Below are 12,143 nucleotides of genomic sequence, written 5' to 3'. Positions count from 1 at the left end.
AGTCGTCCACCTCAAATTCATAGTGGCTAGCCCCTGTACATCATACTTTTCCTTTAAAATTAAAGACATGCCAGTCATCTATCTAACATCTTTCAGGGGAAAATTTATGATTTGAAATAACGTGACTTCTGATTTAGATCAGAAGTTTGTATATAGTCAATCTGGGCCTCTTTCCCTAAGAATTTCTTATCTGGTCTCATTTGTAATCTATCTAACTCTGTTTTCCAGATTAAGGAAAGAGGAGCAGACAGATGACAGTTGGAATTTATGTCTAAACTTTTTCAAATTGCAGCCCAAAAACACTATGCAGGTAGTTACCATCTTATGAGTTCTTGGTTTTACAACCTAATTCATTACTGCATTGAGGTCGTAATATTAATTAAACATTGTCGTTGGTGTGAATTAGTTAATGATCATTTTACGTAACAGTCATTGTTAAGAGCACATATTATGTTCTTGTTTGTTAGTAGCCTGTGAACTAGTTCTTTTTTATTATTTTCATGCTTTTAAGAATTTTATGTATTCTTTCAACATGCTGAAAACAAGAGATGTTACGTCACTTGATAGAAATAAAAAAAAAAACTTAAATTAATAACTTTAAAAAACTAGTACAAAATATATAGTTAGCAGTTATAAAGTTAGAACCAATTTTAAAAATCTTTGCATTACTCATTCCTGAAGTTCTACTGTTCATACTATTTTTAAAGAAAGAAAAGTAGTAAATATTTAAAAAGCTTTGGCAACAACTTTTAATTTTCAAAATACAAAACTTTTATGAACTTCTTTCCTCCCCTCCATCATCTACTCATGCGACATTCCAAAATAAAATTCTTATACATAAGACAACGTTTAGAATATTTGTTTTTTTAAAGAAAAGTCCTGTTAAACGGCAAGTATGATGTACAAAGAATTAATAGTTATAACAGTTATTCTAACTGTTAAGTTACATACAGTATATCTGCATTTCTGGTAAATTCATTATGTTTATATTTTTGTTCCCTCTGATTAGCTACTCTCATGTCAGTCAATAACAATTCACAGCCAATACGTTTCAAGCAGGCGTAACTTAAAACAATGTCGAATCAACTAACTAAAAGATAGAATGACTAATACCTTTTCACGAATTATGTTCAAAGAAATACACTGTGAGGTATTTCATTGTATAATGACCAACCATTTATACTCCGTATTCGTCGTATTCCTTCTCTGAAGATTCGATTTAATCACTAAATTACAAAGTAGTAGATGATAATGTGTGAGGTATTGCTCTTAATTATTTGATACTTGTCTTACAATATTACAAAAATACAAATATATTATCTTATTAATTATCTTCATAACATTTAAAACATCATCAGATTGTTTTCAATAGTTTAATATGAACTGTTTATAAGTACTGTAGTTCAAATGAAAGCACTTATAAAATTTGCTGTAAGTATTAGCATATAACCAATGCAGTAACACAAGCATTAAAACTTAATTGCATTCATGATATTTATAATTATACCATGTTTTTCATGCTTTTAAGTAATTTTTTCTTTTGTTTCTCAGGAGTATGGGCATGGATGTCTGCATCTGGACCCAGTTCCTTGGTTCGAATAAATGGCAATCTTACAGCAGCCAAATACATCAACATCTTAGAGGGCAATTTTTTACCTTCTCTCCAATGGTTGGACCCCATTATAAAAGCCCCGTTTGTTCATGATCGCTCCCCAATTCACACAGCCAGATTGGCCAGAAACTGGCTGGAACGTCAAAACAACATCGACGTCTTAAACTGGCCAGGAAAGGGAGCCATCTAAACCCCATTGAACATCTGTGGGGGAGATGGCAAGAGAGCCATTTAATGCTTCCACCCCGGAAGAACTGTGTGAAGCCTTTTGCGAGATGTGAGAAAGATTTAGCAGCACCAACATTTATCAGAAAGTGGTAAACAGCATGCCAAATAGAAAGAAAATGGTAATCGACAATGCCAGTTTTTGGACAAAGTAATAAACATCTTTGCAACATTGCTTTGAATGTTGATTTTCTGCTTCGGCGGCGAATCATCCACAACCTTTTCCCTTTTTCAGTGAAATCATTTCTCTTTCAATATTCTGTACACAGATATTAGTAACTGTTTGTCTATTAAATTTAAACATTTTTGTTATCTCTGATTGTTTTCCCCTTTTCTCTATAGCCTAATTATATGGAATATTTGTGCAATGAAGTAGTAATATATATATATATATATATATATACATACAGGAAAAGGTGGGGCAGGATGAGGACATTACAGTTTGAAAACTCATAAGATGGCAACAACAACATTTGGTAATATGTAATATAAAATTTAATTTTTGAAAATTGTTTTTAAAAACAAGAAAATTTAATTTTTTAAAATAATACGTAAATGCACCATCTTGCCCCACCCGTGGGGTAAGATGCAAATACTTTTATATACAAGGACAAATTAAAATGGTTAAACTGTCGTTTTCTTCGATATTGGCACAAGAACAGCGTGTCCATTTATCACAGAGGCTACATTTATTATTATTTTCCGAATAAATAAATATAAAAGTTTGAACTTACTCGTATTTCTTTACCAGACGATACTGTCACTTCGCGCATGCTCGGTTTCGCTATTTTGTAAGCAGACGATAATTTTTTCGTGGAAAATTATTTTTATTTCGATTGTTATCTCACATTTTATTTCTTGTTAAGACGGTATTTAAATTAAAAAAGTGTTTTCGCAAATAAAATAAAACGTAAAAACATAAATAATATAGTAATACAGTATATACTGTATAAATTTATTACAGTTAGATATCATTTAAAAGTGAAATATTTCATTCTCTATAAAAAGATCATTTTTAAAAATATTATTTTATACATTCGAAAAGGTGATATAGAATTATCAATGACAACGAAGTTAAATACTGTAAGTGATCATCGATTAGTTCTGTCAAATAAAACAGTCACGTGACGCCACTTTAATGCCCCTAATTCCGATTTCGTCACGATTCTGAACGGTCCTTCGCAAATCGCGACGGTCAACTCTGCTATAACAGGTGAAATGTCCTGAAATTGCAATCGATAAACTACGGCGGCGCTTATCGATTAAACAAACGTGAACAGATCATTAGACCAGACTCAGTTACACATCTACGGGGGGTGCATAACTCTGTTCACCAGTGGCGTGGAGTGACATTTCACGATAGGGAAGCTGCGTTTCTGTAAGAAGCCGACATCCAGGGGCAATCAGTTAATTGTGCGTCAGTGATGGTCTAGGGTTCCTTCGTATCGTTTATTCGATAAGCCAGTAAAAACCGCAGACTTCTCTAAATGCATTTTTAATATCACAATTACATTCCGAATCGCTAGCCACGATATAAAGGCTAAAATTATAAATAAAATAAAAAACTTACTCAATGAAATAAAATGTGTGGTGAATGTACAGTACATACCTAGTACAAAATATTCTTCAATTATATTAATATACTTTTAAGAAAAATTGTAATTAAATATTGCTTTGTAAAGAAACGTACATAAAAATAACAAAACCTTTACTTTTTAAATCTTAAAACCATCCACTTATTCAAACAGCTCCTTACGAGTGACTAATAGATAGAATCAGAGACGGTCCTGGTAGGCGCATGCACGCGGGCTGCCAAATCCCCAGGGTGCAATACCGGTCAATGTCAAATGCTTCTTGTCGCATGACTAGTGTATCTCAAAGGTCGCGACAGGGTTGTAGATTTTAAACGTTTCTCATGAGTATAAAAATCTAAATATGTTAATAGATTGTCCGTCGTTTGTTTTCTAACTAATTCGTTTTAGGACCAGGGTCCACGAAAGTTTTCAAAATTTACAACTTTTCCGTCACTGTCATTGAACTGGAAAAATTACTCTCTTTATTACATTTAATATTACGAAGTAATCAGACCCCACTGTATTCAGCTAGATTGGTTCGGTTAAGGTTTTGTTTAAGTAAAATTTCGGCTCTTTCATCAGGGTTTTGTTTATGTCCCCAATTCCCTAAGATCTTAATTATTTAACCACTTCTTAAGTAGAAATAAGTAGAAACCGGTTACTCTGTACTCGAATATTTGTAGTTTCGCCATAATAGTAAAAAGACAAATTTTTATGACAAAACGGATACATAAATCGTAAATGTAAGGAAAATAAATTCTAAAGCTTTTTCTGTACCTGGTGCATCTCTCTCATTCATGAAATTTAGTTGTATATGACGCTGCATAAGTAACAGTTAATTTTTTAACATTATACAAGAATTGTGCACGTTTTTTTCTACATCCCCTTAAAGATTGATATACGAAATCGCAATATTACTGGTTTAACATTGAAATCCGAGAGTAATATAAAATCGGAGAGCGGAATAAAAATATCAAATATTTTAATGAATTTTTTAAACTCCCGTCAACTATACAGAACTATCGTAAAAACATACCAGTAAATTCTTATCGGTTGGGTTAAGTTATAAATCTACTCGTGTGATTCACGTAATCGGGCGAGGGCGGCCAAATATCTAGCGGGCAGGGGGTTAACAGCCCAGAACCGGTCCTGAATAGAATTGGACGCGGTATATGTGTAGCATCCACCCGAGGTCCTGGGCTTCCACCGGCTAAACCGGATGAGGTTGGAGCTCTGTAAAGTGCGTGCGTAATTATTAGGGAATTGATGCTTTTACCTTTTGATGATTAAAGGTCGAGCGGTAAGTAGTTAATTTAATGACTGGACGGTGATAGTAATATATAGTTTTTCTAAACTAGAATAAACTATAGAAAATATTCAAAAGAATCGGAACTGGAACCGAGAGAAATTTTGCTATCGTCCCTACACTAGTATCAAACTATAGTAATATTATATTACGATAATATACGATTTCAGCTCTCAAAATTCAATGGGAGACTTAAGGTGGAGAGTGCAATTAATTAATTAAACGGTAAGAAAAAATTATCTACTTTCTTTAACTGAATAACCTAACAACGATAGCTAAAAAAAGTAAAATTAATTCAAAAGTAAATTTAAAAAAATAAAATAAAACCACTACTTAAAATTGTTAGTTCTTACTCACGATTTTTATTAAACATGTGATAAAAAAGATTATTAGCGCGGCTCAGCACCGACATATATTTAGATCGTTTATTGTAACCACAATGAAAGAAAATAATAAAAATTTACATAAAACATGTTAAAGTATACAAATCGGAATCGAATAAAACGATAAACGATTCGTGTACATCGCGAAGTAGACGGACGAGTCTATTGATGGAATTGGACCGATATCGAAAACGGAATCGAATATGTACGATCAGCAGTAGGCATTTTGTACAGGCTAGTATGGCGTTTATAAGGTAATTTCTAAATAATTAATTATTATTTATTTATATAACAAAATATGGGAGGGAGAGAAACGAAATTGGAATTCAAATATTAATAAAAATTCATGCTAGAAAATAGTATGGTAGAAATTGTATTCAAATTCATTAAATTATTCAATCACGAAACCTAAAATTGTTCTATCATTATAAAGCATGATTTAAGACAGTGTTTACTATTATAATTATCCAATATATTCTTATACTTAGAAATAATTACTTTAATAAATGAGTAATATATCTTTTACTAATTATACTTTAAATAATTAATTCAAAAAGTTAAAATATATTTTAAAAATTTAAGACTTTTAGTTTCGCTTTTCGGTTGCATTACTTTACGCTAATAGTTTGTCCATTGATCCGAATAAAAAATAAACTAATATTATCTGTTATGAAAATTCAAGTCCACAAAAACTATACTTAATATAATTTTTTTTAATTAACAAATATAGAAATTATAAACTTACGAAAGGTCTTGGACGACATTCCCAAAGTTTACGAAGGGCATCGCTTTCTGTAGGACAATCAGAAGTTGAAGTTGCGAAAAACCGTTACAATATCCTGTTGTGGAGAGCGAAACCGAGGCCAAAAATGGACTGCTTAGGATAGGAATATTATTGTTAATTTAATTAATTAATTAATCACGCAAATAAACATTTAGCGAAATTTACACTTAAAGGCTGTTCATAAATTATGCCCGCATTTTTCTTCAAATATTAACTCGCCCTCTCGTCCCAGTTTATCCAATTTTCCGTCACCCCCTCCCCTCTTTGGAGGTCTTATAAAAGCTGACTCCCCTTCAAATCTTTAAGATTTTACGAACCGTATCACAAATTCTCAAATAAATTTAATGAAATGCAGTATTTAAAATGTAACGAAATAAACGGACGTTCGACCAAGCTCTCCCCTTGTCGAATCTCCCGTCCCCTTCCTTTGCGGACGTAATTTACGGACATCCCCTTAACGTGCGCGCGCCGTCACCGTTAATTTATACATGTGCGATAAGACTGCTTTCGCGCTATAAAATCGCATTATTTTAGAATAATTTCAGAATATTCTAAGTAAAAATTATAGACACTACTACCTGTCGATGCTAAGAAACCATTATACAATTCAGCAGGGAGGACAACGACACGCTCCGAAAGAAATCGGCCGAGCTTCCGGTATATTTCGAAAGGCATATTTAAACTTTAATACATGTTTCGATTATAAAACGAATGCGTTAGGCTAAATTCTACATTAGGGGAAACTCCTAAAACCAATTTAATTTAAAATTTTAACTGTCCGAACTAGTCGCCATTATCCTTCGCATCCTCAAGGTGAGAGCAGGTGTTAATGAACTCTTCCGGAATTGAAAATAAAGCAATAATAATTGTAATTTAATTCGTACCATTTTTTATTTTTAATATTTTGACTATGTGANATCTGCAAGATTGACCTGATATCTTGAGTTCATTTCATTACAGAAAATTACTTCAAGTACAAAGCCTTTCTTAAGAACATTGTTATTTCTTGCAGATTTCACATAATTTTGAATTGATTATGGTCATCCCCCTTGTAATATTTTTATATTTCAAACTTAATTCTTTTTCCATATGGTTTCTTCGTCATGGTCAATAGCAACATGGGCATTAGCCAATATGTTAAATATTTCTTCAGTGTGAATGTTATATTTAATCACATTACCTCTTTTACAGACCAAATTAAAATTTATATACAACATTCAGAAAGACTAATAAACACGTGTCTGAGCATTAAACAAAATTCTATAAATATTTGTGATCATGACTTATTAGGGTTAATTTTGAGTGATTTTAAAATATCATCTCATATTGTAATACAACACTAAAAAAGACATATATGTAATAAGATTTACATATTAATATAAACTCATTTAATACATTTGTACAGTACATGTTTAAAAAATGCTTAAAAACTTAACCTCTAAGTATACAATATAAAGAAAAAAAAATTGATAATAACTTATATATCTATTCATCCATACAATCAGTAAATAAAATAAACAAAGCAAAAGCAGTTGAATATGAAAATTTCCAAAATTCTTCATTTTCCACTGTATTTTTTTTTACATTAACATATATATCAGACTTTTCAGGTACTGGTACATAAGAACCTCGTATAAAGTTTATTTTGAGTTTCACCAAGACCATAATGGAACAAATGGGTGGTGAAATGGGGTCCAAAACATCAAGGACAGATATACCTAAAAACTTCTCAAGGTTTTCAACTTAATAAAGTTTGTTTTCAAATTCCTGAAGAAATTGGCTGATAGATTAAGCAATTATTTATTATGATAATGTCACAAATCCAAGCTGCAATTTCTAATCATATTTTTATTTTACTTACTTTGAAATACAGTCGTCCACCTCAAATTCATAGTGGCTAGCCCCTGTACATCATACTTTTCCTTTAAAATTAAAGACATGCCAGTCATCTATCTAACATCTTTCAGGGGAAAATTTATGATTTGAAATAACGTGACTTCTGATTTAGATCAGAAGTTTGTATATAGTCAATCTGGGCCTCTTTCCCTAAGAATTTCTTATCTGGTCTCATTTGTAATCTATCTAACTCTGTTTTCCAGATTAAGGAAAGAGGAGCAGACAGATGACAGTTGGAATTTATGTCTAAACTTTTTCAAATTGCAGCCCAAAAACACTATGCAGGTAGTTACCATCTTATGAGTTCTTGGTTTTACAACCTAATTCATTACTGCATTGAGGTCGTAATATTAATTAAACATTGTCGTTGGTGTGAATTAGTTAATGATCATTTTACGTAACAGTCATTGTTAAGAGCACATATTATGTTCTTGTTTGTTAGTAGCCTGTGAACTAGTTCTTTTTTATTATTTTCATGCTTTTAAGAATTTTATGTATTCTTTCAACATGCTGAAAACAAGAGATGTTACGTCACTTGATAGAAATAAAAAAAAAAACTTAAATTAATAACTTTAAAAAACTAGTACAAAATATATAGTTAGCAGTTATAAAGTTAGAACCAATTTTAAAAATCTTTGCATTACTCATTCCTGAAGTTCTACTGTTCATACTATTTTTAAAGAAAGAAAAGTAGTAAATATTTAAAAAGCTTTGGCAACAACTTTTAATTTTCAAAATACAAAACTTTTATGAACTTCTTTCCTCCCCTCCATCATCTATTCCTGCGACATTCCAAAATAAAATTCTTATACATAAGACAACGTTTAGAATATTTGTTTTTTTAAAGAAAAGTCCTGTTAAACGGCAAGTATGATGTACAAAGAATTAATAGTTATAACAGTTATTCTAACTGTTAAGTTACATACAGTATATCTGCATTTCTGGTAAATTCATTATGTTTATATTTTTGTTCCCTCTGATTAGCTACTCTCATGTCAGTCAATAACAATTCACAGCCAATACGTTTCAAGCAGGCGTAACTTAAAACAATGTCGAATCAACTAACTAAAAGATAGAATGACTAATACCTTTTCACGAATTATGTTCAAAGAAATACACTGTGAGGTATTTCATTGTATAATGACCAACCATTTATACTCCGTATTCGTCGTATTCCTTCTCTGAAGATTCGATTTAATCACTAAATTACAAAGTAGTAGATGATAATGTGTGAGGTATTGCTCTTAATTATTTGATACTTGTCTTACAATATTACAAAAATACAAATATATTATCTTATTAATTATCTTCATAACATTTAAAACATCATCAGATTGTTTTCAATAGTTTAATATGAACTGTTTATAAGTACTGTAGTTCAAATGAAAGCACTTATAAAATTTGCTGTAAGTATTAGCATATAACCAATGCAGTAACACAAGCATTAAAACTTAATTGCATTCATGATATTTATAATTATACCATGTTTTTCATGCTTTTAAGTAATTTTTTCTTTTGTTTCTCAGGAGTATGGGCATGGATGTCTGCATCTGGACCCAGTTCCTTGGTTCGAATAAATGGCAATCTTACAGCAGCCAAATACATCAACATCTTAGAGGGCAATTTTTTACCTTCTCTCCAATGGTTGGACCCCATTATAAAAGCCCCGTTTGTTCATGATCGCTCCCCAATTCACACAGCCAGATTGGCCAGAAACTGGCTGGAACGTCAAAACAACATCGACGTCTTAAACTGGCCAGGAAAGGGAGCCATCTAAACCCCATTGAACATCTGTGGGGGAGATGGCAAGAGAGCCATTTAATGCTTCCACCCCGGAAGAACTGTGTGAAGCCTTTTGCGAGATGTGAGAAAGATTTAGCAGCACCAACATTTATCAGAAAGTGGTAAACAGCATGCCAAATAGAAAGAAAATGGTAATCGACAATGCCAGTTTTTGGACAAAGTAATAAACATCTTTGCAACATTGCTTTGAATGTTGATTTTCTGCTTCGGCGGCGAATCATCCACAACCTTTTCCCTTTTTCAGTGAAATCATTTCTCTTTCAATATTCTGTACACAGATATTAGTAACTGTTTGTCTATTAAATTTAAACATTTTTGTTATCTCTGATTGTTTTCCCCTTTTCTCTATAGCCTAATTATATGGAATATTTGTGCAATGAAGTAGTAATATATATATATATATATATATATACATACAGGAAAAGGTGGGGCAGGATGAGGACATTACAGTTTGAAAACTCATAAGATGGCAACAACAACATTTGGTAATATGTAATATAAAATTTAATTTTTGAAAATTGTTTTTAAAAACAAGAAAATTTAATTTTTTAAAATAATACGTAAATGCACCATCTTGCCCCACCCGTGGGGTAAGATGCAAATACTTTTATATACAAGGACAAATTAAAATGGTTAAACTGTCGTTTTCTTCGATATTGGCACAAGAACAGCGTGTCCATTTATCACAGAGGCTACATTTATTATTATTTTCCGAATAAATAAATATAAAAGTTTGAACTTACTCGTATTTCTTTACCAGACGATACTGTCACTTCGCGCATGCTCGGTTTCGCTATTTTGTAAGCAGACGATAATTTTTTCGTGGAAAATTATTTTTATTTCGATTGTTATCTCACATTTTATTTCTTGTTAAGACGGTATTTAAATTAAAAAAGTGTTTTCGCAAATAAAATAAAACGTAAAAACATAAATAATATAGTAATACAGTATATACTGTATAAATTTATTACAGTTAGATATCATTTAAAAGTGAAATATTTCATTCTCTATAAAAAGATCATTTTTAAAAATATTATTTTATACATTCGAAAAGGTGATATAGAATTATCAATGACAACGAAGTTAAATACTGTAAGTGATCATCGATTAGTTCTGTCAAATAAAACAGTCACGTGACGCCACTTTAATGCCCCTAATTCCGATTTCGTCACGATTCTGAACGGTCCTTCGCAAATCGCGACGGTCAACTCTGCTATAACAGGTGAAATGTCCTGAAATTGCAATCGATAAACTACGGCGGCGCTTATCGATTAAACAAACGTGAACAGATCATTAGACCAGACTCAGTTACACATCTACGGGGGGTGCATAACTCTGTTCACCAGTGGCGTGGAGTGACATTTCACGATAGGGAAGCTGCGTTTCTGTAAGAAGCCGACATCCAGGGGCAATCAGTTAATTGTGCGTCAGTGATGGTCTAGGGTTCCTTCGTATCGTTTATTCGATAAGCCAGTAAAAACCGCAGACTTCTCTAAATGCATTTTTAATATCACAATTACATTCCGAATCGCTAGCCACGATATAAAGGCTAAAATTATAAATAAAATAAAAAACTTACTCAATGAAATAAAATGTGTGGTGAATGTACAGTACATACCTAGTACAAAATATTCTTCAATTATATTAATATACTTTTAAGAAAAATTGTAATTAAATATTGCTTTGTAAAGAAACGTACATAAAAATAACAAAACCTTTACTTTTTAAATCTTAAAACCATCCACTTATTCAAACAGCTCCTTACGAGTGACTAATAGATAGAATCAGAGACGGTCCTGGTAGGCGCATGCACGCGGGCTGCCAAATCCCCAGGGTGCAATACCGGTCAATGTCAAATGCTTCTTGTCGCATGACTAGTGTATCTCAAAGGTCGCGACAGGGTTGTAGATTTTAAACGTTTCTCATGAGTATAAAAATCTAAATATGTTAATAGATTGTCCGTCGTTTGTTTTCTAACTAATTCGTTTTAGGACCAGGGTCCACGAAAGTTTTCAAAATTTACAACTTTTCCGTCACTGTCATTGAACTGGAAAAATTACTCTCTTTATTACATTTAATATTACGAAGTAATCAGACCCCACTGTATTCAGCTAGATTGGTTCGGTTAAGGTTTTGTTTAAGTAAAATTTCGGCTCTTTCATCAGGGTTTTGTTTATGTCCCCAATTCCCTAAGATCTTAATTATTTAACCACTTCTTAAGTAGAAATAAGTAGAAACCGGTTACTCTGTACTCGAATATTTGTAGTTTCGCCATAATAGTAAAAAGACAAATTTTTATGACAAAACGGATACATAAATCGTAAATGTAAGGAAAATAAATTCTAAAGCTTTTTCTGTACCTGGTGCATCTCTCTCATTCATGAAATTTAGTTGTATATGACGCTGCATAAGTAACAGTTAATTTTTTAACATTATACAAGAATTGTGCACGTTTTTTTCTACATCCCCTTAAAGATTGATATACGAAATCGCAATATTACTGGTTTAACATTGAAATCCGAGAGTAATATAAAATCGGAGAGCGGAATAAAAATATCAA

The 12,143-nt window shown here is 31.9% G+C and overlaps 1 long non-coding RNA gene across 1 annotated transcript in view; it reads right to left on the bottom strand.

The window, feature by feature from the left end:
• Nucleotides 1-6,082, bottom strand: part of LOC111612774 — an 88,567-nt gene extending 82,485 nt beyond the window's left edge. The window contains exon 1 of the long non-coding RNA XR_002754674.1: nucleotides 5,846-6,082. This is a non-coding gene — a long non-coding RNA (uncharacterized LOC111612774). The remainder of the gene's footprint in view (nucleotides 1-5,845) is intronic.
• Nucleotides 6,083-12,143: the final 6,061 nt, after the last annotated feature.

Source organism: Centruroides sculpturatus, unplaced genomic scaffold (genome assembly GCF_000671375.1).
Source record: "Centruroides sculpturatus isolate CEXI.00-Female unplaced genomic scaffold, Cexi_2.0 scaffold1828, whole genome shotgun sequence".
Lineage (NCBI taxonomy): Eukaryota > Metazoa > Arthropoda > Arachnida > Scorpiones > Buthidae > Centruroides > Centruroides sculpturatus.
The sequence above is the reverse complement of the archived record's forward strand: the minus strand, read 5'-3'. Positions and strand labels throughout refer to the sequence as shown.